This window comes from Plectropomus leopardus, chromosome 17 (genome assembly GCF_026936395.1).
Source record: "Plectropomus leopardus strain MGB_pleo_1.0 chromosome 17, ASM2693639v1, whole genome shotgun sequence".
Taxonomy (NCBI): Eukaryota; Metazoa; Chordata; class Actinopteri; order Perciformes; family Serranidae; genus Plectropomus; species Plectropomus leopardus.
Genome location: NC_142192.1, coordinates 26,229,151 through 26,253,699, shown reverse-complemented (window position 1 = coordinate 26,253,699; position 24,549 = coordinate 26,229,151). Strand labels below are relative to the sequence as shown.

General features: G+C 39.1%; 1 long non-coding RNA gene across 1 annotated transcript in view; it reads right to left on the bottom strand.

Moving 5' to 3' along the window:
- Positions 1 to 16,662: 16,662 nt before the first annotated feature.
- LOC148186675 (uncharacterized) overlaps positions 16,663 to 24,549 on the bottom strand; it is a 55,082-nt gene continuing 47,195 nt past the window's right edge. The window contains exon 3 of the long non-coding RNA XR_015779451.1: positions 16,663 to 17,612. This is a non-coding gene — a long non-coding RNA (uncharacterized LOC148186675). The remainder of the gene's footprint in view (positions 17,613 to 24,549) is intronic.

The window sequence follows — 24,549 nt, the reverse complement described above, 5'->3', positions numbered from 1 at the left end:
TTTTAACAGATTGGTGTGAGAATTAACGTTTCCTCCAGACTGAGCGCTCTAAAGCCGAAACAGATGTCGGCATCACAGTCGCTGTAATCACAAATAAATCTAAAACGCATATGGAGGCTTATCATGCAGTCATTTTAGTGATTTAAAGTTTGAAAACAACATGGATGAGACATGAAGAAAGTTTACTGATGGTAGTTTAGATAATTATGTTACTTTGATGAACTGGTATCAAATTTGGTAAAGAATTCCAAAAAATGAACCATATTTATGTTATGTTGTGTGATTAGGGATTTAAAGTACAAGTGCAGGTAAGACAAGACTGAATAAGACATTTCATTCAATTATATTTGCACACAAATCAAAAAATGAATGTAACTAAAAAAAAGTGCACTCAGTAGGACGAGGACCTCTTAAAGTAAGAATATGCTGAAATAATGATATTTATGGCTCACTGTAGGTTTTTACAGAAATAAAGTGTATTACATTTTACAAATACATACAAGAGCATACAAATTGATTTTAAAACTGATTTTAAAACACCTGAAAAAAATAACTTTGCTAATGACTCTAAAAAATGAAAAAACCAATGTTTTGGGGTGTAAATATTAGGACAAAAAGGTTATTTTACTTGCCAATAACAGCTATTTGAAATTGAAAGAAAAATAATTTTGATTTTCTAATGTTTCGATTTTCTATGACAAATTTAATTTGAGGGTTTTTCCACATAAGGTGATAGAATTGCTTAAATTTTATTTCTGTCTTACAAATGGACAGTGTAAATTTTACTGCTTAAAAAGCTGCAATTACAATAGTTTTACAGGCTTTACAGGCTGTTCTGTGAAGTTGTTCACATCCTCATGGTATTTTTTACAGAATTTTTCTGGCAACTGTTTTCTTCCGTAAAAACAACAGAATCTCTTTTACAGTGTAGCCACTGCAGACAGTTCCAGCAGATGCAATGCAGCGTATTTCAAATACGTCCCACAAGCTAAAAAAAGAAATAAAAGAAAATACACGCCTCGTCTACTTTTGACAAAGCTGCGGTGTGCTGCACAGAGCAGATCAAGTTCCTCTACTAACAGCCACTGTGTGGAAGATACAATGATATTATAACTGAAAGGCAGCCACAAATTTTTGAGCCATGTCGCTCATAACTGGACTTTTAACAGAATTAACTTTGTCTGTAGGCTGCAGCACAACAACAAACAACTAAAATGGAAAAAGGAAACCACTAACGCCAACCTACTTACTGATCATAGAAGCACAAATATCAAGAAAAAATGACAAAAATTAACAAAATCTGCAAATCTACAAAATCAGGCAGATAAAACGCCCTGATTCTGAACGCTCCAGATATGGTATGACACTGCAGTGGACAAAACCAGATTGCAGCCGGCAGAAAGCTTAAAAAAAAAGGGTATTAATTAATCTCCAAACATGCCTAACTTCAGAGTTTCGTACCATATTGGTTATGAAATTAAACTGCAGTTTCTCCGGTTCAAAATGAGACCAAACTGTTCCATGGGCGTCGGTTTTTGGTCCATGATGAAGGCCAAAATGTGGCATTCAACAGACTTTTCGGCTTGTTGTTTTTAGCCAAACCAATTTCTAAATTTCTGAACATTTTTGGTTAACATTTCTGGTTTGGACTGAATATTTCCACAACTACCTAATGGATTGCCATGCAATTTGAAACAAATATTCATGCCTCCTTCAGGATAAATTGCGTTAACTTTTGTGATCCTTGAAGGCCAAAGTGTGGCCTACAACTAGGCTTGTTATATTTTAGCCAAGTTCAGACAATTTTGGGAAAACCCGCTTCCAGTCAGCGATAAATGACAGTGTAAAAGTGAATGAACCAGTTCTTCAACAATTGTGAATCACTGCAGCCACGAGAGATTTTTTAACATTCAGTCATAAATTTGCACACAAAATATTTGGCTGATTGCGCCAGTAGTTTACAATATTAGCTGCAGACAGACGGATACACACAGTAAACTGACCTTTTAAGGTCTGCATATAAACAAACTAATTTTCTTCTTTACAACAAAGTTTGATTTATAAAGACTTAAGCAGCTCACCTGCATTGTTAAAATATATTTTTGAACTTCTATCAAACTTTAATCAATGAATTGCTATTTTAAAAAAAGAGAACCTAGTTGATAATTTTGCACTAAACATACAAGCCTGACCAAAAGTACTTAAAAAAATGGAAAAACACAGTAAGCTAAGATTTACAATGAAAAAATGCAAGAAATATTAAAGCAAATGGAGCAATAAAATACAATATAATCCTTTTTCAGATTATATAAATGAGCTTCTGATTGTAGCCAGAGAGAGTAACTGCAGGACTTCAATTGTTTTTATAGACCTTCTCAATGTTGTTAATCACAGACGTCACTTAGTTAAACTACTAATAGAGCCGACATGTGTCAGTGTTTTTGTGACATAAACGCTCAGCCGATGACAGAGACAAGCCTCCGTCCGTGTTTAGACAGGCGTGTCACAGAGTCTCGCAGTGAAGCTAAATGGCTGGTTTTTGCTTTTTCAGGTGGAACCACAGACAGTCGCTGAGGTCAGATGGAGACGGCAGCCTCCTGCACACTCTGCTGCTTCCTGTCTTGCCTCGTCTGTCCCACAATATCGATACATCCTCCCACAATCTGCTTTAAGATTTATTCTCACATGGCTTCACAGTGTGGCCCTTTTTTAGCATTTTACTTTAGGTGATTTATTGATGCATTGTGTATTGTATTTTATATAATTTTTGCATTTTACTCTACGCACAGACTTTGTCATAGATTTTAAAAATAGCTGCTTCAAACCAGTCCAGATGTTTTGGTTCATGTATTTTAGTGCTTTTTGTTGGACGGACCACAACAAAGATGGAAATAATACATTAGCCTGCGAATAATAATTTTTCATCTCCTGACGCTCCTCCAACACTAAATATTCCCCTCGGTTACCCCACAGGGCTCGCTGCTGTTTCCATGCACATCCCGCTCCATGTTGAGTCCCTGATGACTCAAACCGAGACTTAGTAAATCTCCCAGTGACGCGTTGGCGAGCCTCTCGTCGAATGATAAACTGCACACATGTAATGTCTCCTGCAGTAAGTGGCAGGCTGTGAACGCTGAACCAGAGGCTGCGTGATGAGGTCATGCACGAATGACCCGATGAGCTGAAACTCGTGCTGTAATTTTTCTATACGCTTGAACACCATAATATGACGGTAATTAACAGCGACGATGTCATGAAAGATTTGTCTCGGCTTGTAATGTTACAGGTAAAGTTCTTTGGAAAACCCCTCGACAGCTGCACTTATCCCATCCACTTTCATGCAAATGTTTCTGTTGCAATTTTTGCCATTAGCTCTGGCACAGAAAAATATGTCCTTATTGTAAGTTTGTATTATAGTTAGCTTTTCATTATAAATTTACGTGGTTTTGCATCTCTTCGTAGTTGTTTTGTGTCTCTTTGTGATTGTTTTGTTTCTCTGTGTGGTTGTTATGATGTTCTTTGCAGCAGTTGTGCATCTCTTTATAGTCATTTTCTCTGTTTTGTTTTTGTGTCTCTTGTTATGTATTTTTGGTAGTAGTAGTTTTGCATCTCTTTGTGGTAATTTTGTCTCTTTGTAGTCATTTTGAGTCTCCTTGTGGTTGTTTTGAGTATCTTTGTAGTCGTTTTGTGTCTCATTTTGTTTTTGTTGTGTTTCTTCGTGATCATTTTTTGTCTCCCCGTGGTTGTTTTCTTTGTGTGCATCTTGTGTTTCGTCATCGCTTTGTGTAGCTTTGCTCCATCTCTCAATGACCACAAGACCAAAACAAAAATCTGAGAACCAGAGACCATCGTTTAAATATTTCCATGTTCTCACGGTGAATTAAACAGTACAAGAAGTTATTATTAATACTGCTATTCAGTGAAGGTCAATGTAATAAAAAACAAGGTAAAAATAACTAAAAAAAGCAACATTTAAGGTTTTATTGTAAAAATTGTTACAGCACATACCTCCCTCTAAAACCACCACTGTTACTGTTTGTGTGTATGGATCAATTATAATCAAACTAAAGAGAAATAATGTATTAAATAGTGAGCTTTCGAGATGTGGGTGGATAGATTTTTTAAATTTAGGGGAGAGAGCTGTTTCAAGTCTTTGTGCTAAGCTAGGCTGATAACCCCCTGTCTCATCTTGCTCTTGAAATGAAAGCAAATATTTCATCACAATTGTTACTTTAGAAGCAACTTTATCCCCGGCTTAAAGCATTGCAAAGCGGCGGTTTGGGTGAATGTGCTGTGTGTAGTTTACAGGATTTGTTGGTATTAAGTTCAGTTTCTCAAGAAGTTACCACTTGTTGCCATTTGGAGCCGATGTCGTGCAAAGTGTAGCTTCTTAATCTTTAATATTCAGTCAACATGTTGACCTTTGATGAAAGAACTGTTGAAGTTTCATCACTCTCCTGCTGCTGCTGTGGTTTCACCCGCTGAACTTCTCAGTGGGAGAAACATAAAAAACAAAGATTTAAACCTCGTCTGGGTGCAGAGCTGGAAAAACAAAAACCTCATGAGTAAACAAACTCCATTCATCATCAACATGGCGGCGCTAGATTTTACGTCTGAGTGACGTTTGGAGCAAAGGGTCAGCTGTCTAGTATCTAGCTTTCGGATGGGGGCATGTTCACCAGTACTGACTGAACTCTCCTGAGGCACAAAAGAACAAATGTAGTGTGTTTTTTTGAACAGGAGACGTTCCCTAAAGAAAACACTCTCTGTCAGCTCATGGTCCCTCAGCAGCTCTGAGAACACGTTGTGCTGTCAGTCTGTCTGCGGATGAATCCCCGGGGATCGTCCGGAAGACAAGATGAGTGTGAGATGTGTGATGAGTGCAAAGGTCAGAGGTCACAAGAGCCTGCAGGGGTCGGGCTTTAAACTTAAACTATACACTCTGTACCTGCGCTGCCTCGCAGACGCCACAGAGTCAATCTTACAAACTTGCAGCCGGCTGCAGAGCAACATGTTAACATGTTTAAGGTCAAGCTGTTTCATTTAGGGGCAGTGAAGCCATATGTGTTGAATTATAATTGTTTTTGTGTGTATCATGATCACGGAAGAATAATAAGACAATAGGCCTCTGAGCATAAACATGGAGAAGGTCTCCCACTCCTCCTGAACAATGGTAAAATGAAAGAGACACAAAACAGCAAGACTTTGCTGTAGTTTTGTTGGATTTTCTGTGGTTGTTTTTGTCTCTTAAAGCTGAGTTATAGTTGTGCTTCGGCTGGTTTATACTTGTGTGGCGATGTCTGCGTCGCTCTGCAGTTACACTTTCAAAACACTAGTTGGCGGTGAGTTTTCTGTGTCGCTGTGTGGAGTTTCTGTGAGTCGCTGTTAAGTTTGATTGATTCAAAACAAACCTAAAACCCTCATCAAACATGACATCATCACAACATCTTGTTAAAAATAAGTACAAAATTTGGCTCCATAATTACTAAAAAGGTGAAGCCCAGGGTCCCTCCTGACAGTTTGGGCCCCTGAACTTGTGCCCAAACAATGGATGCGAATAGCCTGACCACTGAGGATACTTAATAGTTTTAATGCTCATCGTGCTTAATACTTACATCTATCTCTCTGTTGTTCAGCGTCAATGAGTCATAACGGGATGCAGTCATGTCTGTCACCCACACACCGCATTTTCTCTCTTTCAGAGAGCGTCATTGAGCGTCACGGTGACATATGCCGTGCTCAGTTATTGTGTGTCCCCTCAACTGTCCCCAAGGACTTCTCTTAACAAGGTGGGGAAACACCTGATCTCTCTTGTCCTTTAAGTGGTTAACTCTCAGGTTACGCTATCCGCTGGGGGTGAGGCTCTTTCCCACAGAACCTCAGAGGCCTCGGTACGTTATGTCCTGCATCATGAAACATTGGAAACCAGACCCTCCGAGCAGCAGGGAGATCATCTTTCAGCTCCCACGTCTGACTCTGGTTTACCTGAGAGAGCCACGTCAGGTTCAGGCCTGTCAGCGCTCTACTGTAGCTGCAGCATTTAGCAGCTCAGATAGTTTAATCCCCAACCTTTACTGACCTGACCTCTTCTCACACACTACTGTGAGGCGTAATACTGATAAGTAAAGCAGACATCCAACAGAAAAGTGCAGTAAAGTTGTTTTTATAGCCACCATATGAAATATCAAAATGATTAAGTAAGGCTTCCTTGCTCTTGGTATCTCCATTTAAACAAGATCACATACTGGATTTTTTGATTTTTTGAGAGAAACGTGTATGAAATGGAGCTGAATTTGGTCAAACACTAAGAAGAAGAAGCCACTGTGCAGGGGACAGGACCTGAACTAATCAGGTTTCTGATAGAGATCATGGACTTCATGGACTTTGTGGCTCTACAGCGGCTGTTTTCCACCTTCGCTCCTGTCATATGTGAGAAGACAGCCTGCAGTGCCAAGGTCACATGATAACAGTCCGCAAGAAGCACCAATAACATCAACAAGCTGCAGACATTCATAATCCAGTGTCTCAGACGCATCCCTGCGATCTACCGGCCAAACACAATCAACAACATCAACCTGTGACAAAAGAACAAAACAAGAGACACTTGAAGTTCAGATAAAAGTGTATAAAATGGAGCTGAATTTGGTCAAACACTAAGAAGAAGCAGAATAGGAATATAACCAAGCAACTCAGCCTACTCATTGAAACATATGTAAATTTAAATATTTTGACTTTTGGTTTTCAAACAGGACACAAACTCCAGTCTCCTGGTCCAAAGTCCTGTGTTTGTTTGACCCTGTTGCTGCCAGATCTGTGCCAGAAACCTCATTTGATCCGCGCATTTTCAGAGATGGTTGGGATTAGACACGGTCAGGACAGCCCATTGTGCAGGGGACAGGACCTGAACTAATCAGGTTTCTGATAGAGATCATGGACTTCATGGACTTTGCGGCTCTACAGCAGCTGTTTTCCACCTTCACTCCAGTCATATGTGAGAAGACAGCCTGCAGTGCCAAGGTCACATGATAACAGTCCGCAAGATCATAAATTTATGAGTTCTATACAAATTATAATGCATTACTTTTTGTAGGTATAAGTATACAATGAATGAGAGCGAATGAGAACTTCGAAAACTATTTCCACTTGTTGAGTTTTATTGAACTCCACATTCAAGATTAAAGCTGTCTGGTAATCCATAATTCTTCATCTAAAATTTTCCAATAAAATTGTTTTCTGAGGATTTGGAGACTCCAACAAAAAACAGTCAAAATAGATGGATTTCTAGTCTGACACACAGCTGGTCTTCAGTTCAGTTCAGTCCAGCCCGTCATGGTTCAACAGGTGTTTTTACCATCAGACAGACTCGACACCAAAACTGCTGTTTCCATCTCTGTGTTTCACCATCTCTGAAAACTGCAGGAACGACTCAACTTTAGCTCGGTTGGACTCCACATAGTTTAACAACTAAAGAAAACCTCAACAGAAATATTTTTCCACTTGCTCAATACCCCAAGAAGCTGAGCGCATTTACTCAACTATACCTAAGTACAATTTTGGAGACAATTTACGTAAACAAATATTATATTGTTGTGCACATGCATACAAGTCAGAAGTCAAAGTATTGACTTACTGTGTGATGACTTATCAGGTGGAGAGAAAACAAATCAAACAGTGACTTTCAAAGCCAACTTGAGATACTTGTCATGCAAACTGTACTTCATAACTTGTCATTTTGAATCACTCTCTTAATCTCATAATTTGGATTTATCTCAATTTATGTCACCAGTTTATACTACTTTATACTTCTACTCCAAAATATTTCACTCCACTACATTTATTTAACATCTATAGTTAAAAGTTACTTTGATTTTACATTCAGTACAAATACTTGTTAGATATGTTGCATGATTATAGATTTAATGGCCTTACATACCTTTTCAGATGTTTTCACTTATGTTGCTGATTAGAGGAGCTCAGGTTGGAGTTAAACAAAGTCATGCTGGAATTTATTTATTTATTTATTTATTTTTAATCTTATCTATTTATTTTTGTTCTTGTTGAATCTTAAAAGGGGACATTTTGCACAGTGTATAGAACATTTACTTCTGATACTTTAAGAACTACTTGCGTACTTTTACTAAAGTATATTTCAAACACAGCATATTTACTTGTATTATTATACAGAGTATTTTTAAAGTATATTTCGAACACAGCATATTTACTTGTATTATTATACAGAGTATTTTTTCACAGTGGTATTGATACTTTTACTAAAGTAAAGGATCAGAGTACTTCCTCCATTGCTGTCTGGATGGAAAATTTTATTCTATTAAGATCTTTGTGGCAAAAATCAAACATAGCAGCATATGAACCAAGCTTCACTAAGTTGAACCATCTCTGACAAATAAAAGAAAACTTGAAAGCCTCATGGTTCAAGTTGTTTTAAATCATTCAACATTAGGATATTTAAAGCAAAGCTACTCTGGAAATACGAGACTGATGGTTTTTATATTTGGATGCTTTAGCTTGAGATCATCAGAACTGTGCTGCTAATAATTTAACCACCTTTTTATTTCCCTCTACATCAATGCTGACATTGCATGAAGTGGATTTACAACCTCCTTTCTGCGACCTAACGTCCCGCTGGCATCAAACCAAAAGTCTGGTTCTTGAAATAAAGCAGGAATTTTGTGCTTCAGCACAATGGGGATGTTTTATTTTCCGGTGGAGATGCACACGCACAGGGCCTGGTATGTGTGTGTGTGTGTGTGTGTGTGGGTGTGTGTTGTGCACATTCACAGGTGTTAGTGGCTATAACAGCAGAGGCCAGAGTAGAAACAAGAGTGTGTTAAGGAAGAGGATTTCTGGAAGTGAGCATTTAACACCACCATACCACTCTCACCCTGACCGGCTGCTCTGTGAGTCACAAATCAGAGTGTGTGTACAGAGGAATAAAAAGACACTCATACACTCCTAACTATACTAACTTTGATGATCCTCTCACTTTTACTCTATCCCCACCATTAGGGTTTACATTTGTGGTTTGGGGTAAATATCTCCCAAACTATGGTGATCCCCTGAAGGCCAAGCTGTGGCCTGCAACAAGGTAAGACTTGTTGGTTTAAGCAAAGACAATTTCCAGAAAACTTTCCAGTAAAAGATAGTATAAAAAGGTTAATAAAACAGGTTTGTCAGCAACTGTGAATCAAAGCAACCACAAAAGGTCCTTGAGCATACAGCTGATAATGTGCAAACAAAATATTAGGCTGATAGGTCCAGTAGTTTATAAAATTAGCTATGGCCAAACAGACACGCACACAACCAAACGCATGATCCCCACATGGCTATATAAAAAAAACAACAATAAAAATAGTACTAAAAGAAGAAATAAAGAAATCTATCAAACAATTACATTTTATTAATCTAATCATCTTTTTACCTTTGTACTATGTTGCAAAATTTGCCCTAAAGTGGTGAATTAAATTTTTTCGCTGAACTGTATTCAGCATAAAACAAATGAGTAAGTGGTTCAGAGTTTTAATGTCAAACCACAAGATTGTATTTGTAAATTTTAAGTGAACAAAATCAGATTTTACAATCAGTTCATCTTGAGGACAAATTGAAAACAAGCATTAGTTCAATAAGTTTTCATTTAAATCTTAAACTTACAAATCAAAACCTCAGAGGCTTCAATTACCCGGCGGGGCACTGCAGCATGAATCCATCCTTTTATAAAAACAATGATACCACACACTCCAACCACCAGGCACAAAGCCATGCCATGGATTACCATTGTAGCTCAGAAGCTACAAACTGGTTTCCAGCATGAACTCAGTCTGGATGAACATTAGGATTCTTGGTTTCCCTCTTTAAGTGCTTTTTGTTCCTGTGATGGGGGCTGCTGGGAGGGCGGAGGAGTACATGGGAAACATGCTTGTTAATTCAACTTACAGCAGGATTTCTATGGGCTTCTCTTAAACAGACAAAAGGAGGCGAAAACAAAAACCAACAGGCTTTTCTTTGGTTTTGTTGTGCAGTAAAACCAACCAGTCATTGAGGCACATTCCTCACAGCGTGAACAGACTTTTAAACATCGGAAAGTAGTTAACTGTGGCCTTTGGTTCAGATTTGAAATGTAAAACATGTCTATTAACTAGAGCTAAACTATATTTATATTTTAGATAGTTTGAAAGGTTCTGTTTCTTTGATATCAAATCAAAAACACAAGAGCAAAACTGTGAGGATTAAACTGTTTCTCTGCTCTTAGCTTAGCATGTCCAGCTAATTAGTTTACCACCTACAGCATTAATCAAATTTAAAATAAAAAGCTAAGCTAAGCTATGTCAACCCTCATTTAAAGACTTTAGAGTGCTGTTTTTACCATCCAAAACCAAAAACATGAGAGTACAAATGTATGGACAGGCCTTTTATTTGTTCTAACATTAGCTGCAAATGTTAGCATGTAAAGCTAACTATCCTTAAGCAATAATCAAAGGCCAAGAAGCATTTATTTTCAAATTTGAATTAAACGCTTAAAAGCAATCAACCTTAATTTGAAAAGTATGGAGGTTTAGAGCTACTTGTAAGGACTGCATAAAACTGTGTGTTTATTGTTGGCTGCTAACGTTAGCATGTCCAGCTAACTAGCTGACCTACAGCATTAGTCAAGCATTACTTATAAGCCTAAAGAGCATTTCAACATAACTTTGTTGGGTTTCAGGTTACATTAAGAAAAAAGCCTTTTTTTTTTTTTTAAATTAGCACACTGTGCAGTTTTACCTGGAAGCTGTCAGGCTAACTTAGCAGCTCTGCTAATGGTTTCCAAACACACACAGCCTTTCCTAATCTGTGTTCGTGCCTGTACTTGTGTTTCTGTTTCCCACTACACAAGTTTTTATTTCACCACAAGGGTTTGTTTGGGTTCATTGTTTTATTTTACAATTTGTGATGAAATAATAATACTACATTTACTTCTGAGAATATTAGAGGCAAGAAATCAGTTGTGAATATTAGCAGCTTTACAAAAATGATAGCAAATTCAAAATGTTTTCGGAGTGTAAAAGTTCAATGAGCGCCTGCAGGTGTAACTAGCTAACTGGCCAGTCAAACCAGGCTGCCAGGAAGTACGCAAAGCTTTGAAGTCAATTTTAGCAGTGGCCAAACTGAGGAATTACATCTCTCAGGTCTGTAAGGTGATACCATGTAGCCCAAAAAGACTTTTCCCCATCGACTTACAATGCAGAAGAGACATCTGCATACACTTTTTTCACTCCCTAAAATGAGTTTGATCTATTTTGGTCAAATAACATTCCTAAATTTTAGTGGAGTTGTATGATGAAATCATTTTATCCACATTTAAGTTAACAGAGCGCTAAACCTGAAGTAAGCCGCCCCACAATGCACAATGCGAAAGATTTAGGAAATTTTGAACCCTGAAAAAAGAGCTTTTTTGGCTCCACACTAAGCAACATAAATAAACAGGGCATAAACAGGGCCCCACCTCCAACAATGTATCAAGGTCTGTTTACTCTCATAGCTCTAACAACAAGGCTATTTTATCTTAACTTATGATGAATTTTCACTGCATGTCATAGACAACTCGACTCCTACTGGCCTGGTGTGCATTTGGGGTCATTTTTGCTTTTTAGCGTCGACAGTGGTGATATTTTGTAAATGAAGGTCATGTCGATAGTCATTTTTAAAGGATAAAAGAAAAAGCGTGTGTAGACAGGGCCTTGAACAAATATCCTCTCTTGATTTTATCGAAACTAAAAGGCCAAGGTTAGTTGTGGGTCTGAAAATTAAGTCTGTATCCGGGACATTAAAGGTCTAAAAGTTCAGTTTACACTGAAACAAGCTTTAGGATGTTTCCTAAATAACATGCACAGTTTGGAGACGCTCCACAGGTAACAGGGAGATAGAGAGTCGCTCCTCAGTAAACATTACCTTGAAATGGGACTTAAATCTTAATGGACGGGAGATTTTTCACTATAATCCAGAAAAAGGACACTAATTTAATGCTTTGTTGCATCATCAAACAATTTAAATGTTGCGTCCAGGAGATCCAGCATGAAGCCGTCATCCCTCGGTTAGTTTGTTGACAGTGAAAACATGTTTGTTGACCTCAGTTCTCCCCTGGGCGCTCTACATGTTCTCTGGGATAAAGACTGAGCACCAGGAAAGCCGGCAAGTGACCTCAACCATCAGCCCGAGGCTGGAGGGATTTCCCAGCATATAAACAATGGTGTGATCCCTTTGAGTTCACAAATACACATACACAGCCGATATTATGTCTACAGGTCACGTGTCTGAGCAGAGAGGATGAGTTGGAATAAACCCAACTGGGGTTAAAACTCAGAGCCAAAAAGCCATTTTATGCATCTTTGTGGTGCCAATATTCACATTCACTATAAAAACAAGCAAAAAGTCAATTTGCTTTTTTTTCTGTTTATATTATTCTGAATTTAATACAATAAGGATGAAAGACTCAGTTTTATTGGCTAAGTACGTGTATACATTCAAGGAATTATTCTAATTTCAAGTTTCTCTCAATGTAAATACACACAGATTAATCTACAAGAAGATATAAACAGACATAAAGCTAAAAACAAGGACAACAACATTAATTTATGCATATGTTTTGCATAAATTCGGTGGTTATGCTCAGTTCATACATGTAAGCACCTCGACAACAGGCTTGAAAAGGACTCACTTTATCTAAATCATGCAGTCTTGATGGGGCAGAGGGTAACTGGATGATTGTTTTGTATATTTTGATGCATTTTTTGCACAGTGACTTTTTAGAGGCTGCTCAAAAATCCCTCTCTTTGTCAAAAACTGTTTGCCTGATGAAGGGCTAATGCTAAAAGGCCGCATTAGAATAATGATTCTTGCAAGTAAGACGCAGGAGGAGTTTTTCTCTTAAAAAAACTGCTGATTTTTTGCTTTTCTTTGTCTTACCTGGGTATAAAAGGTTATCTTTGGATTTAAACAGTAAGTCAGGAAAAACAACAAGATGTATCGTGGTTTTTTTGCACTTTTTGGGGATATTTTTTATACCATATTATCAGCAGATCAGTTCACATTTATAATAATAGTTGCAGACAACCAGTTATTTTTGTACAGTTGGAAAAACAATTTTCTCCCAGCCAATTTGTCACAATAAACATAATGATGGTTTTTTTTCTCTCTATCGTCTCGTTTCATTGTGCCCACGTTGCATTGTCGTATCACTTCATTATGTTTCACTCAGTTTGCTGTCAATCAGCCGCTGCCTGCACAAAGAAACTGTCAGTGGAAATTTGGGTGTCTTTGTTTTGCTGGAACAAGAAGTTAATTTCAAGCTTGGTTTGACACAAAAAAATGATAAGAAATATGTAAATGTAAGAAGAACCTGCAGTACAGCAACAGACTGGGCAGGCTGTAAACTATAGAGGGAAGTAAATAGTCGATAAGTGTAGAACAGAGGTTGAATTTTTGCGTGTGGTGCTGAGACAGCTCCGTGAAACAAAGCTGCATCTGTTCTTGTGTTCAGAGACGGATGTGAGAGCAGCAGGGGAGCAGGTATGAATCCCCGCAGGCCTCCACACACTCGCTCTGCTCTCTCCTGTTAAACCTCGGACCAATATTTCATTGATTTCTGTGACAAGGTAGAGAAAAGGTTTCAAAGACATCAGATCCTCAGAGCTCTAACCTAAATGTAGCAGCGGTGGAAAAGGCTTGAGGTTGTTGTGCCGATGGGATTCGGCAGTCTGGCCAGGCTTTACCGTCTGGTGAGGAAACAGCTGCCATGACCCACTTCTCTGCTCCGCGTGACGCTCGTCTCTGGATCTGATATGACGTCCGTGGTGATTTATCTTTATGATTTCTTACAGTTCGGACCTAAAAGTGGCTGCACATGAAGGGCAGCTGAAGCTGATCGATAAACTGTAAACTGTGGTGGATGTTCTAAAAGAGTCCTGTTTTGAGGCTCTTTTCTTTCCATTTCTATTTCAGTCCCTCCTGAATTTCGTGGGCTGTTCTGGGGATTGTTGCAGAAATGCCTGATATCACAGCAGCTTTTTTATCAAAATTTGGATGTAAGTTCCAATGTTTATAGTTGTGTTTTTACAGTGAAATTGTGGGGGCAAAATAACAAACATTGCTGTGACCCTACCACGAATGGGAAATATTTTGAAAAGTCAAATTTGCAGTGATTGGACAAAATTACAAGGTCGCACAGAATTTATGGGAATTGGCTGAATTTGTGTCAGTTTTTGCAATTGAAAGGTTACTATAGTTACTAGTTGCTTTGCAGATTATTTATACAAAATATAATAGAACTAGGCTGTTCTCATGCATTGTTCGTACCTACAAAAAGTAATGCAAAAGTAAAAAGTAATGAAATTAAGATTAATAAAATAGTTCATGGTTATTATGAGCATATGGCGTGTACTTGTGTTTAAGAATGAAAGGAAGTTTCTAAAGCTTACAGAAAGATAATTAAAGTCTCAGGGTCTTTCCTGTAGTCTCCTCTAATACATCCTATTTGACTTAACTTGTTGGAAGCCATAAAAAAGCCTGAAACTATTTTCTTCTCCGTGTCCTCTCAGTAACTTTAGTTTGCACACATACAGTCACGCACACACACACACCTGTGTTAATAAAATTTAGCTCCTGCTGCAGACTGATTACATCATTTAACAAAAATTCTGGTAAAATGTCTAAAAATGTCTCCTGCAGTTCCAGTTAACCTCAAAAATCTTTCTTTTTATGAGTCTTGGAAAGGAGAAACACGAGCAGTCATGTGATCTTAAACCAATCACAGACAGTGTGAGGAAAATATTTTGAGCTGACACCAGCTGTAATGATGACAGCAGAGGTTTTCTAATGTATTTTATCTGTATCATCATCTTGAACCGCCAAATTATGAAGAAAACCTTTTTGACTTTGATGACGTACTAATGTCTTTATTTTTATCTCAGATTTCTGCAGAAAGCGTCTCAACACTTCAGCCATTCCCGTGGAGCACGGTAATAAAAGGGCTCAGGTTGCCTCTGTGTTCATTCAGTGGAGACGCAGCACAGCAAACAAACAAGGAGAGTGAAAGGCTAACCCTGTTGTTTGGAGTCAACTACATCCTGTACAGTATAATCCCTTAACGGAGGTCTTTTGTTGTGAAGGGCTGAGCTAACTGCAGGGCGTGGTGGTGTTACTGAACTGTACCTCGACTGAGCTGTCAGGGTGAAATATAACTCACACCAACCAAAACCAGGAGAAAGAAGAGACGAGAGCACCAAGGAGGCTGATATGTACCAAAAAATACAACCTAAAATAAAGGCTTTGTTGTTTTTGTCCTGGAAACAACACATGGATTATAGTTCAGACAAAGAAAGGCCTGCGGTCGACAAGCTTAAATCATATTCATAGCTTTCAACAAAATCAGGTCATTTCATAACGTTGCATCCCAAATGACAGACGGATCCAGCCTCAGTGTGAAAGTGAATTACAGTAAACGCCCCGGCAGGGTGGAAAAGGATGGAGGCGACGGATGGCGATGATAAGTGAGAAAACGGCTTCAGACGGACGTGTTGTTATAACAGGACGCGGCCACATCCAGCTGCAGAATTGCATAATATGAGAAAAGGAAATTCTGCTGATAAACTGTCTATTGTTCCAAAGTGCCAGCAGACCAACAAAATAAACACAATGTGGGCTCGTCCGCCCGGCTGGTACAAACAGCAATACTGGATTCATAACATGGATGTACCGGAGGTGTGTACCGGAAAATTGAAAGTTTATTTTGCACATTATAACATAACTGCAAACAACAGCAAAAAACATGAGCTGATTTCAGTCAGAAAAACTATTGCCAAGAAACTGAATAAATAGCGACGCCGAAATTTGGAAAGGCTCAACTCAGTCAAAAAATCTGAATAACATTATAATTGGATGTTACTAAATCAGCTGGAGCCAAGCAGCTGAAGAATGAGCTGCTGATTGTGAAGCACAAATGAAGCAGCTGCCAACCAGCAACTCTGTCGCATGAATAAACACTGCCACTGCATATTTCTGCAAATCATGCATGTGTAACATTTGTACATTACTTTGGAGAAATATGTTGAAACTTAACCTTTCTCTATGTTTAACAACACTGTGGTTAACAGGTGGTTATATGTGTATGTATGTATGAAAAACCACTTGGTTATGATTTGTAAAAGATCATGTTTTGGCGTGAAATACCCAGTGCTTTGGCAAAATCGCCACTGTACATCCCACCAATGTCTTGCCTAAAAAAACTCACTATTTTGGTGGCACAAATGTCGCTGGAAATGCCGTCTTTGTCTTGCTAAAAAACACCTAGTGTGATGGCATAAATCACAGTTGGGAATGCCGCCAATGTCTCACTAAAAAAAACTGATTTTATTGGCACAATCGCCAACATGTTGATGAAATGCCGATGATGTCTTGCCAAAAAACACCCAGGTCTGTTTGCACAATTGCTGCTGGTATTGCAACCATGTATGTCGTTGTTGTTGTTATGTCCCACAAAAAATGAAATGAAAAAATAAAAAGTTTAGTTTGCACAAACATGGCCAGAAATGTGACCAATATATTGCTAAAAATCACCTAGTTTGGTTGAACAGTTGCCACTGGAAGTGCCGCCAATGTCATCTGCACCGAGGTGAGACATGGTCTACCGTCCCCTCCACCTTCTGATTAGAAACTCAGTTCATGTATCTGTAATCTGAACTACATTTCTTCAAAAATGCTGATGTGATATGTATTCTTGTGATATTGTGATGTTCTAAAATGTACTAATGCATTTGTTGGGAACTATTTACAGCTGCAGATTAATTTGTTGCTTTAGTGAATCTTATCAGCTGAATGATGTGGTTTTAATAGTTTTTGGACAAAAATGGAGCTCCTGGGCCCAGAGAAATTAAGATTAGGTTTAATTAGGTATAAGCAATACTTGTTACCAGGATCGATTCAAAATTTTTATGAAATATGCTGACAATAAGAAACCAACACCAACCTTATCTTTAACTTGTTATTGGTAATTGTGATAAAATTATTTAGAAACTGAAGAGCTGTTTAATGTGTTTACACATGTTGATTAAAAAATGTCCATTGTGTAGCATTTGCAGCTGATTTTGTTAGTTTAAAGTTTTTTCTTGGCGTTCTTAAGGGAGTTTATTATTAGAAAGTGTCTGTATCGTCTCCCATACAGTAAATATAGATTGTTGCCCTTCAAATCTTAACATCTAACAGTCCTCTCGGGGTTTCGTTAGCGCGCCCTCACGACTCTTCTCTCTCACAAACAAACATCCGTCTCGTCTTCGCTCAGAGCGTAGCGTGGCCTCCTCACAGTTCGTGTGTATAATGAGATAAAATGTGGTCTTGGTAAGTGGGTGAAGTCGGGATGCCGAGCTCAGTTCAGCAACAGTGATGCCTCGGGGGGGATTCACGCAGGCGGGTTATATCAGGTCAGGATGGAGCTGGATCCCCCTGCAGCTGCCGGCGGTGTCGGTATCCTGCCCTGTTTTCATTCCAGACGTCGGCTCGGGGAGCCGCGCTGGTGGAATTGGTTTAGCCCCAGGTAGCGGTGGATGAGGAATCCATATTTGCAGCTAAATAGGGAAATAACCTCACCATCAGAAAACCAGACATGTGCAGCTCAGACAAAAGGTTGGCTGTTTGCATTGTTCCTTTTGTGTCTTTTTATGCACAAAGCATCTCTTTTTCAATCACAAAAAAGTCATCTTACACTTTAAATTCTGGCAAGTTGATTTTTCGCCAGACTATCGCAGGGCTGACACGTAGAGACAGACGACAATTAACGCTCGCATTCACACCTATTTAGAGTCACCAGTTAACCTGCATGTCTTTAGACTGTGGAAGGAAACCAGAGAACCTGGAGAAAACCCACACGGACATCAGGAGAACATGCAAACTCAACACAGAAGGGCACCCGCACCTAAGGTCCGAACCTCGCCCCAACCCACACGCCACCGCACCACCGTAAATATAACTGTCAGTCTTAATTTATGTTAACTTTACTGTATATCTAACTGTTAAAGTTTACTTAAAATCTAGTTATATTTATTGACTTTGGGAAGTTGTTAAAACTTAAAAACAAGTTAAATTCAATCAATATTCCTAAGTTTTAGCAACTTCTGTAAACCAGGTTTACTATCTGCATTCTGCTGGTTGCAATCGTCAATCATGTTTGTTTTTTCTTAAACAACAAAACAGAACTCTCAAATCTCCAAATGTCATCGTTGGTAAAATCCTGTCATGATCAAGTTCAGTCAGACTAACTTGGTTTCCTGAAGGTGCTAACACTGCGAAAGAACAAGAAATTCAACTTCTCAAATGACGTAAATACAGCAAAATTATGAGTAAACTGAGTAACTTAAGGAACATAACTTAAAATTAACAGTTTTATTTTCAAGGCAATCAGTTTTCCTATTTGTTTTTTTTAAAGTAGGATCAGCTTGTCAGATTTTACAGTGTGTATTTTATTGTATTTGAGCTGGTTTGAGCTTTGGGGTAAAACTGCAGACCAAATGGCACAAGATTTAAATTTCCACACGCTGTATTTCATGCTCAACAGAACAGCATTTCCCAGGATCACAACACATCACATCTCCGACTCGAGCTCCAGTTGTTTCATCCACAACTTGGAATTTGAAATGATTTATAGTGAGGCGCGTTTTTCACCCACATTAAAACTCCAGCGAGCCAGAGGAATACAAATATAAACATCACTTAGAGTTCCTGCGCCCAGATGAACTCGATAGCAAAAACAAATGGCCGGTTAAGTCGGCAGCGAGCTTTTCTGCACATTCTTTCACCAAATGGGTTTCTCATCTGCTGCTTTGTCTCCTCTGCAGCATCTGTTGCTCCGAAATCTGAACGCAGCATCAATCTGAGGTGGCAAAAGTTTGTGGAAATGTTTCTCGGGCACTCAGTCTATAAACGGAGAGTTTGGATTTCATAGGGGAAAGAAATTAGAAATATGTGAATGTGGTGAGTTGTTATAAAACCCTGATTTTACTTTGGTAATGACTAAAAAATGCACTGGCACAAAGAAATGTATAAAAATATGCATTTTTTTTTCTTTTAAAAATAACATTCCTGCCACAAATCTTCATCAGGCTCTAAACTCAAGATATGAAACATCTTTATACTGAAACTATAAAAACCAGACACATACGTGATTGATAAAATGCATCCGTACTTGCACGACTGAAACTAGTTTGTGCTGGAAATATATAATACCAGACAGACAATACAAAAAAAGAAATACTAATAAACAAAAGAAGTTCAAATAAAGTAGGGAGGATGAAACAATATGGCACCAATTACATAAAAAAGAAGCAGCATTATTCCCTGGCTGACAATCATGCTTTTTTCTTTTTTTAAATAACTGCTTTTTATGGGTCTCAGGTCAATTATGAGTGCAAATGTAAATGCACTTTTATATTTGAGCTGATTTAATATCTTTTCTGACACCTTCATGGACTGTTTGGCCACTTCTATCCTGTCTATCAGCTGACAGAAAACACCTTTTGCTTTTTGCTCTCCTTCTCCCCAAGACAGTTAGATAAAGTTAAAAAAGCTGCTGGTGATCCTATAGCAAAAAAATGTCACTTGTCATTCATTTTGTCAGCATGCCTCCAATTTCTGTGTTTTTTCACATATAGTTAAGGAGTAAATGTTAAACTCTCATGCTATCAAAAACATGTAAAAAACCCAATGAACTCTGAAAAACGGCATCGTCACAAAGCAGAAAACAGGGCTGCAGATGCTTAAAGGATCAATTTATTTCACATGTTCGCTGTCCTGTGAAGATGCCAACAGCCCTTTTATCAGCTTTGTGACGAGGCATTTTTCAGACACATTTCAGACACATTGTCTTCACAGGACAGTGAACATATGAAATCAATTTATCTTTTTGGCACCTATAGAACCGCTCTCAGTTCTTCAGCCTTGTTTCTACATCACAGTACGTTCCACAGCTGCCCTTACAAAGTGCGTACTGTTGCAAGTATGCAACAACTGGGAGATAATATTATAACTGTCATAATCTTGCGCCCTGAACTTTGACCCTCATTTTCTTATATCTGTCACAGTCTGTGGCGCAGAATTTGAAGTAAAGGAAAAACATATGGAACGCGGAGGATCTTGAAGTTATAAATTTATGTCACATCGGAGATACAAAACGGTGTTCGCCGAGCTCACAAGAGACGAAGTAGGTCAGCTTGTAGAGCTCTGCTGTTGTCACTATGTGATGTAGTTTTAACTTTGAAGTTAGAACGGCACAAATTGTAGATTCTTTGTGATTAATTGATAGATTACAGTCATTGCGGCTTCTGTCAGCTGTCAACGAGCTGTCGTCTGTCTGCAGCTCAGTCTGTGAGGGCCAGAATACCCAGAAAAGCATGCCGGTTTGCAAACTGCAAATGGAACCAGATGCATTCGGACATCCACGTATTCTTGGCATTTCACGCAGTATGTATTGGGACACACTAATCTTTTTATAGCATATGAAACAGTATGGTAGTATGAGTACTGGAACGCACAGATAAATCTGGTTTTTATACACATACGGTTTTAGGTGACATAGCTGCGGGTGATGTGATAAGGAGGAGTTCAAATTTAAGTTGAGAGTGGAAAACATTGTTTTTATGTTTTTTGCCAATTTCATTGATTGTTTTATTATGTTTGCTGTCTGCACAGCATTCTGTAAATGAAAGGTGCATTTATTAAACTGAAGATGAATTTCATTACTTTTTATCCACATTTAAGCTATCATCTCCTTAATAATAATTGTTTAGTTTTATCCTATGAAGCATTACGCTAAGTCAGCTTCGACATAAGCATCATGAAGTCCTGAAGTTGAATAACAATATGGTCAATATTTTAACCGCAATGATGGTTTGCAGGAATGTGATAAATTAGCGACACCAACACTACAAATAACCACAGCCGCGTGTAAGGATAGCAGCTCTACTGCTTACACAGCTGGAGAAGTTGCATTACTCCTTTGCCATATTTCTCATAGGAAAGTCAAGTATTGATATGCAAGCAGAGGTTTAAGGTTTACATTTATTTACGGCAAACTGTGGGAGTGGAAATGAGGCTTGTGCATGTGCACCCAGCTTCACAATGACTGAGATTTATAAAACAGAACCAGGTATATGTTGCAGCTTTATACATCTAAGGAAAAAATATGCATGCAAATTTCTGTCATGAATTTTGAGCATCTGGCCCATGAGTTTCTTGGGAAACCTGACGTCAAAAGCACAAAATGTCTAAAAGTACAAGAAAGTAGAAAGCAGTAGAAAATCAGGTTAAAAGTATTTTGCGGAGCGGCAACGTCGCTCAACCCTGCAGAGAACTATATTCAGTCTGAAGGCCCGTGTGTAACTACTGTGTGTGTGGCTGCCTTTATTCATATTGACTCTGACTGCACGGGGGGACGTGACATTGAGACGAAACCACTCCGGATGGCCAAGAGCAGAAACTGGATCGAACCGCTGACCACAAGTTTGGCTGTTTTTGTGCATGTTTGTGAGTCAGACGGAGAGCAGCAGAGAGCGGAGGACTTTCAGGTGATGGCAGACATGTCGGAGGCCCTCAGCTGATTGACTTTCTAAATATAAAACTCAGACGACGTGTTTTGTATCTGCAGACGCTGAGGTTTTCCTCACTGGAACATCGGATTGATTACTGTGTGCTAACAGTCACTGCCTTGTTGTAAACATCTGTTTTGTATGCAAGATAATGTGCTGGCGGCTTCTAGATGAATGTTTTCGGAAACAGAGAGAGGGTCAGAAAGGGAACAGGCCTGAAATCCTCCTTCAGTATCACTCAGATGCAGCATTCCCTTGTTTTCATTGTTTAACATTATCAAGTTAGTCAGCTTGTCAGCTTTCCAACAAAACCAATTAAATATTTGCCGAGTTTGAATGCGAGTGCAGTCAAACATGGACAGAACCAAATCAATTATCTTTAAAATCTCTATTAGACAGCAGACAGTAAAGAAATGAAATGAGGAGAGAGAGAGGAGGGAAATGACATACAACAAAGGTCCTTGGTTTAACCACAAAATAAAAATAGCGTTTGAAAACAATTTCAACACAGATGACGACTTGTAGACAAAATTTAGAATGGAGACGTCATCCTCCTATATATTTAACCAACTACTGACTTGTAAAATAGCAAAACAAAAGCATGGATAAGATCAGAGAAAGAAATCAACTAACAAATAAAATGCTGAATGATACACTACAAAATTACATCTCACTCATATTATCAGCCAACCAACACGCCCCACTTCAGCTAAATTCTAGTCCCACCATGTGCTTGTGTTGTTTGCAGCATCCCGGGATGTAGATAGCAGATGCAGAAGGACACTTGATTTTCAGACATGGAAGTCCGCTGCAAAGCGGCATCATGTGACGATTTGGGATAAGAACATGTCGCTATTTTCGTACATAAAAGGGGGTATAAATGAGACCTCAGTCTTGCTTTCAGGAAACTTTCTTTTTCCATTTATGTTGTTTAACAGATAACAGTGGTGGTGTGACCTTCAGAGTGGTGCCAGACAAGCTCTCAAAGCCTCCACTCCTTCAGCTCGTTGATGTAATCTGTTTATTTCCATTTCACATTCAACAAACACAGCGTTCGTCAATACCAGAGAAGTCCCATCACGTCTCCTCTGCCCGCGGGCCAACACCACCAAATCCTACTGTAAGCCAAAACGCTCTCTTTACTTCTTTTCAGCCGCAGACCTCGGGCAGAGCTCCGTGTCCTGACAACGGCAACCAGAGAGCAATCAGACTCCGTTCTCAAGAGCCACAATTAGATTTGTAGCGCTCCAGACTTGGTGTTGAGCAATCCGCCAGCCCAGACTACACCCTGCTATGAGTTCATTAAGAAACTACCCACACTACACCCATTCATCTCAGTCAGAAGGGTATGCAGGAAACCAGAACCCCATTTCCAATTCACCGCCAGCCATACCAGAGGCGCACACAAAGACCCCAGCACGGATGGCTTGCATTGTATCCCTCGCTTTCCTTCCTGAGTATTCACGTATTTGCTCAACCTCTTCAGCTATGATTGTGCTTTGTGTTTCGGATTAAGTTAAGAAAACATTTACATGCAGGTATGAAAACAGCGGAGTGAGGCCGCGGTGAACATGAGATGTGCTGGTTGAATGAAGTAGGAGAAAAGGTCAATGCGTACAGTGCAGTTTAAAGTAGGTCAGCTGGCAGAGCGCTGTTTGTCTGGCAACGAAAAGGTGAGTAGCAGGACCGGAGGTGGAGTTAAAGGTCAGGAATCCCTCTTAAAAATGTTCGGTTTTGTGCATATTTAAATACAAACTCCAGAGTGCTGTATTATGAAAGCGCGGAGGCACCGGAGCTCCTCACCGTCCACCAACATGTTTGGGGGGGTTTGTTGCCGCGTTTAGATCCCTCACTTCCCAGAATTCCCACCCGCATTGCGCCCCTGCCCGCAGAGCACAAAAAGGATGGATGGATCCTCTCCATAAATAACCAGCAGAGCAAAGCCAAAACCTCGATGTTTTTCTCTCCATGCTTTGTTTGAGCGCGCCCCCGGACAGCTCGCTGTCGAGAGCGGCCGGCCAAATGTGCTGGATCCATCACATGGGCAGATAAATCTCTGGCACACATTTGAATAAAGGGAAAATGGAAGCCCAGGATTTTGACGCTGGAGGAGAAGAAAAGCTGAAATATGATCAGATTAGAGCGACTTGTCCGCACATGAGATTATAAACAGTGTTGATATGGTGTGTCATGGAGGGTTTGTTCTTTACGAGAAGAGCTGAGTCATCTGAAGCAGCACTTTGGATCAGCGATGAAATGATTAGTCGAATCCTCAGTGAACACAAATGTAATCACCAGTTTTGACATTAAAGTAATTGTTTTATGCCTTTTAAAGCATAAATGTCAAAACGTGATCTCCCTCAATCTACTTAAATGTGATGATTTGCAGCTTTTGTCCGTTTAATGCCATTTGAAATTAATACTTTTGGGTTTTTTGCTGGGTTGCTCAGACTACACAAGAAATTATATATGCTGCCTTGGGCTTTGGGAACTTGTGTTTGATTTTAAATATATAAATACGTCTTGATAAAAATCAGAAATCAATGAATAAATACACACAAAGATTTGAAGGTAACGGGGAAGAGTCAAGCTGCAAAATTAAGGACTGAAAAATTATGCCAAATCAAAAGTAAAGTGGTTGATCAAACTGAGGTCTCCAACACAATCAATCCCCACAACCCCCATGTTAAAACTTCAACTTTACAGCAGAAACAAATATGTTTAAAAACTGGTATAAAAAACACTTTTGGACTCTTATTCATGACAAATGAAGAGGGGTGAATTTTTATATAACAAATTTATGGATATTTAAGGGCAGGGCTACTTGAGTGACAAGCTGTCTGCGAGGCCTTACTACCGTCTGTGAGTCAGATCCAGCCCTCGCTCCTCCACAGCTCCACCCTTTCATCTAAATATGGTCACTTCT